Here is a 6,000-nt window from a genome sequence, read left to right on the forward strand (position 1 = left end):
TAGGAAATTATTGATTTGATGAAAAATCAAATACTTACTGCTAGCAAACGAATAAAAAGCGACACCAATTGTTCTTCGGAAACAGATAATATCGCTGTTGAAAACTTTTGACATATACATATACTCAGGGGTGAGTAAACATCATGGATAATAACTCAAAACTGAGTAAACATGGTAATTATGAAAATTTGGGTAAATGTTACTCAATTATCCAGTACCCGATAACTCACTTTTTGACATTTTTCATAAGAATACCAAACTGAGTAGATCCTAATCAAATTAGAGTTAAAATAAAGCAGCGTGTAGGTTTCACATATCTCACTTTTTAATTTGGCTCGTATAGCTGATGGTGAGGGTGAAAGTCCTGGGGAATAATAAAGTGCATCACAAAAACCGTGAACGTGTTAAATTTTATGTTTTTGTTTAATTTTACATACTTTCATCATTATTCTGTAGACCATACAAGGGGTTTGTGAACCATCAGTTAAAAATCACTGTGATGAAGCAACTTTGGAGCATTCTCAATTCATGTTTCAGCAATAGAACATGAAAAACGTGTAAATATAAATATATTCTTTATAGAACCTTATTGCAATACCTTTCAATGTGTTACCTTTCTTGTTCGTTTGGCTCACAACACTCTCTTCGCATATCTCTCCCTCTGAGTATTGCTTATACTATAGTAGATACTGTGTTATAAGCGATACGCAAAGAGAAAAGCAGTAAATATGGCATCCCTTTGCTAATATTCTATTCCAAACAATTCTGGCAACCACATTTAATTTCGCATGACTTTTCATACGCACTAGAAAGTGTAATGAAATTCCGAAACTTTGTAAGGATATATAACTGAGTTTTAAAGCTTGTTTATAATTTTTTTTTAATTTTCAATGCATCACTCATAATACAAGCTTAACAAACACGTTTGGGGCCATCCACATACCACGTGGACAGCTTGGGGGGGGGGGGGGTGGCGTTATGTCCACGGTCCATACAATTTTTTTAGAATTTATATGGGCAGTTGTCCACGGAGGGGGAGGGGGGGGGTCAAAATCGTTAAAAATCTGTCCACGTGGTATGTGGATGACCCCTTTTCCGTTCAAACCATAATTGCACTTGGTTCACAAAAATTATACTGATTACAATACACATTCTGTACGAAAAGTAACACTCCTGAGTTTGTTTACTTTGCACACTTGGAGCCTCGATTTGACGCTTCACTTGGAGTTTTCGACCTCACTCTTTGCGTATCTGTTCATAACACCTCCCTGACACCGTAATCTCATTACCTATAGTTTGACAGTACCCCCATTATGACGAACCCCTCGATGCCGAGCCCCAAACAACAATGGCCGCAAAGGAAAGACATCTGACGTGCTCTCTACTCCCGTTCAGTGTTGCCTAATCTATCGATGTCGCTGTTTATAGCTGTATGAAGCACAGCAGTGTAGCATGCCATTTCATTCCCGCGTATACAAAAGCACAGGCTACGAACGTGTCAGGGAGGTGGTTGTGAGCCAATCGAACATGTCAAAATTCGAGTCAAACGAACATGAAAGGTAACATATTGAAAGGTATTGCAATAAGGTTAAATGAAGAATATATTGCCCCTTGCATGACTATTTGGACTTCTGTGATAATCATTCATTGTCCAATTTCTTATTTCGCTCTATCAAATTGACACCTCAGTAGCGCAGTGGCAGTTTTTAGACGTAGAATTACGTCGTACGGCAACATATACAGGGGACCATTTTCATTACAGGGATCCAATTTCAAAAACCAAAAATATCGAGAGCGTCACAAAAATTTGATCATTTTCAACCGTCTTAAGCTCAGTCAGTTTCCAACCGATTTTCGTCATTTTTGCAGTAATCGATTGGAAAATCAACCAAGCACCCGTCCAAATGTAGAAAGTTGTAATCTGATTGTTCGAACGATTGTACCATTGAAAATGTCAAGCCTTGTCGAAACGCAAATGTCGACTACTGATTGGTCGCACAATGCTTCTTTCCCTAACAAGGTCGACAGAATATACTAAGAATGACTAAGAATGCGCACTTTGTGTTTTATGTATAATTCATTCCATGATTGTGCCGATACCCACGTGTAGGATCTTTAACTATTGCATAGGATCTAGTGATCACTGAATTCAATATAGATTAATTCTATTACTAACTGTTGTCTTAATCACTACATTTTGGCGACGAGGAGAAAAATATTTCAGAAATTACAGTTGATTAATCTTGAACTCGAGAAGATTTCGCAGATTACTGAATCGATGGCGCTCTCCATGGTACGTAAAAAAAATCATATTTCGAAAAATCGAATCCTGTCTTAAAAAAAAAAAAATATTACAAGTGAGGCCCGAGATAGTCGGGATGGCCCTCGAGATGTATTAGTGAGACCTATAAAAACGGGATGATTCTCATAGGAATTTAAACTGAAATGAAACTCGTAATACACGGAATAAACATCGACCACATTAGCAAAACTCGAAACATTCGGGATGAATTTTGCACGTTTTTCGAGGCCCGACGTAGATTCGGGATGGCCCTCAGGAAACCACGGAGACCTGAAAAATCGGTATGAATCTCCTGGATTTCGGAAATAGTCAAACTAAGAAATGATCCTAGAATAATCCTCGGAAAGTTTACATAAAATCAAACAATATGTGTCTCTTTTTTTTTTTCATCTATATCTATGTGTCTCTTGTTGAATGAAAAAAAAATTTCTGTCAAATGTTTATTTCAGTGCTTGCTATGATTTACAGGTCAATCAAATAGTTCCCCCATTTATTGATAATGATGAAGGCCCCCCTGCTGTTCGTTGGGAAAAGTGGCGAGAGCTATCTTGATTGGACGAACGTAGTTGATCACGATGAGAAATTCAAATCTCTTATGCTCTTCGGTGGATCAGATATCCGGAAAATTGTGTCTAAGGTACAAATCGACGATTCGCATCCACTGAACAACCGTTATCGAACTGCTTTTCAACTGCTTGACGAGTATTTCATTCCACGTGTTTCAAAGACGTATGAAAGACAAACATTCCGTCAAATGGTACCTGGAGCGAATGAGAAATTAGATAAATTTGCAATCCGTCTCAAGAAACAAGCTACGAATTGTTCATTTGAAAATCAACCAGACAGTAATATTGTTGATCAAATCATTTCAACCACGAAGGACGAAAAACTGAAGAGGAGATGTTTGGAGAAAGATCACACACTAGAAGAAGTATTAACTATGGGTCGAACTCATGAATCGGTTCAGTTCCAACTCAATGCATGGGAAAACGGAATAACAAACAGAATTGCCGTCAATACAGTACAAACAGATCCGGTTGTACAAACAGAACCGATGTACTCGGTGCGATGGACGGCACAACTCTAATGACCCTGTTTGTCCTGCTCTGTCCCGAAAGTGTAACACCTGTAACATGATCGGACATTTTTCTCGATGCTGTTTTCGAAAAAAGGATTTCTCGAAACACAATAAACTAGAGGAAACTCATCCACAGAAAAAGAAGAGATTTGTACGAGAAGTTAGTGGAGATGACGCCAATAAGAAAACCGAGAGCCAGATATTTGACTAATTTCACCTCGGATCAAGGGAGCGATTCATATCAGTTACAATAGGAGGCGTTTTGTTGAAGCTAATTATCGATACTGGCGCAGATGAAGACATTCTCAGTGAAGGTGACATTAAAATCAATAAAAACATTCCACCAGTACGGCAAAGTTTAAGACGAATTCCTTTCCCTTTAGAAGATCTTACGCTGATGAAATTAAAAGAACTAGAGAAACAAGATATTATTGAACGCGTGACTGAGGCGTCAGAGTGGGTATCCCCTATGTTAGTCAAACGGAAAAGTGCTTATGAAGTAAGGATTATTGTCGATCTTCGTGAAGCAAACAAAGCTGTTGTTCGCGAAGTTCACCCCTTTCCCAACTTTGGAGCAGATGACGAAAATAATTGGTACGAATAAAATATTTACAAAGCTCGATATAAAACAAGCCTTTCACCAAGTTGTGCTAAAGGAAGAATGTCGTTAGATCACCACATTCATTAGTCCTATTGGACTGATGCGATACAAAAGACTCATGTTCGGATTATCGGCCGCTCCGGAGTTATTCCAGAAAGTACAACGAAACGAAACAATTTTCGCCGATTTATCTTGGCTTATCATTTTCATTGATGACATACTCATTCCTGCAAACAATGAACAAGAATTGGCTAATAGAGTCAATTTAGTACGCAAACGTCTGCGGAAGCACAATATTTTGATCAATGACTCCAAAGTTGAGGAAGCAGTAAGAGAAATTGATTTTCTTGGTTATCATATTTCAAAGCAAGGTATATCCGTTGCTCAAGAAAAATTGGACACTATCAAGAAGTTAAGCCCACCAAAATCTATGGAGGAAGTGAGGAGTTTTCTTGGTCTCATAAACTTCGTTCACCGTTACATTCCAGACATGGCAACCATCACCTATCCATTGAATTTATTGACAAGAAAAGGAACCAAGTTTAACTGGGGTACGAACCACCAACAAGCATTTGAGAAGATTAAACATATTTTGCTACAAAAGGAAACTTTAGGATTTTATGATGTGAATGACGAAACCATTGTGATCGCTGATGGAAGTCCCGTTGGTTTCGGAGCAGTCCTTGTTCAGAAGAATAAGCATGGTCAATACCGTATAATTTGTTATGCATCAAAAACCCTCTCTTTAACTGAACGGAAATATGCACAGACGGAGCGAGAAGCCTTGGCATTGGTGTGGGCCTGTGAAGAATTCTATTATTATTTATATGGAAAATTCTTTTACTTGATCACCGATCATAAACCATTAGTGATTATTTTTGGAGATCGTTTGAAGCCATCACCACGTATAGAACGGTGGAATTTGAGGTTAATGTCTTATGATTACAAAATAATGTACCGCCCAGGAAAAAAATAATATTGCCGATCCACTCTCGAGGTTATGCCAGTCAAATCAAGATTCAGGCCCAAGTTTCGACGAAGAATGCGAAAGGATAATCAGAGTAGTAGCTGCTGATATCTGCCCTGTAGCCATTTCAATTGAAGAAATCACGGCTGCAATAAGAAATGATACAGAACTTCAAGAACTGATCAAATGGCTACCATATGATACAAGACGTTGACCGAAAACTCTGATGAGTTACAAAAAGTTGGCCAATCAACTTTTATATGATGGGGCGTTAATATATAAAGATCAGCGTATTGTTACTCCTCGATGTTTACAGATCCGTGTTCTAGAATTAGCACATGAACCACATCTAGGTATAGCTTCCATGAAACGCCGACTTCGTATAAAAGTATGGTGGCCTAAAATAGACGATATGGTTGAGAGGTTTGTAAAAAAATGCCACGGATGCCTTCTAGTATCAGATCCAGACACTCATCCTGTTACGAGGTCAGAAATGCCCAATAGACCTTGGGAGAAAATTGCTATAGATTTCACGGTAATAACAGGTGGAATTCATTTACTTGTGGCATCAGATTACTATTCCAGGTTTGTTGAAGTAGCGAAAGTTACGTCAATGACTTCAACGACAACCATTAGGAAATTAAGAGAAATGTTCGCTAGATTTGGATATTCTGACGAAATAATATGCGACAACGGTCAACCATTTTCTTCTAGTGATTTTCTTTTCTTTTGTAAAACTAACAACATTAAGATAAAACATTCAACTCCGTATGCGGCTTTCCAAAATGGTTTTGTGGAAAGACAAAACCGAACACCACTAAAAACACTCAAAATAAGTGCCTCTATGGGCAGAAACTGGGAAACAGATCTACAGGATTTTCTACACTCATATCGAACAACTCCTCATTCCATAACAAATTTTTCTCCATCAGAATTAATGTTCGGTTGGAACATCAAAGATAAACTTCCTGGTATATGCCGGAAAATCGATCTCGATCAAGCTAGAAAAACTGATGAAAAATCGAAGGAGAAAGGAAGGAAATATACTAATG

The sequence above is a fragment of the Wyeomyia smithii genome, chromosome 1, assembly GCF_029784165.1.
Source record: "Wyeomyia smithii strain HCP4-BCI-WySm-NY-G18 chromosome 1, ASM2978416v1, whole genome shotgun sequence".
In the NCBI taxonomy this organism is placed as follows: domain Eukaryota; kingdom Metazoa; phylum Arthropoda; class Insecta; order Diptera; family Culicidae; genus Wyeomyia; species Wyeomyia smithii.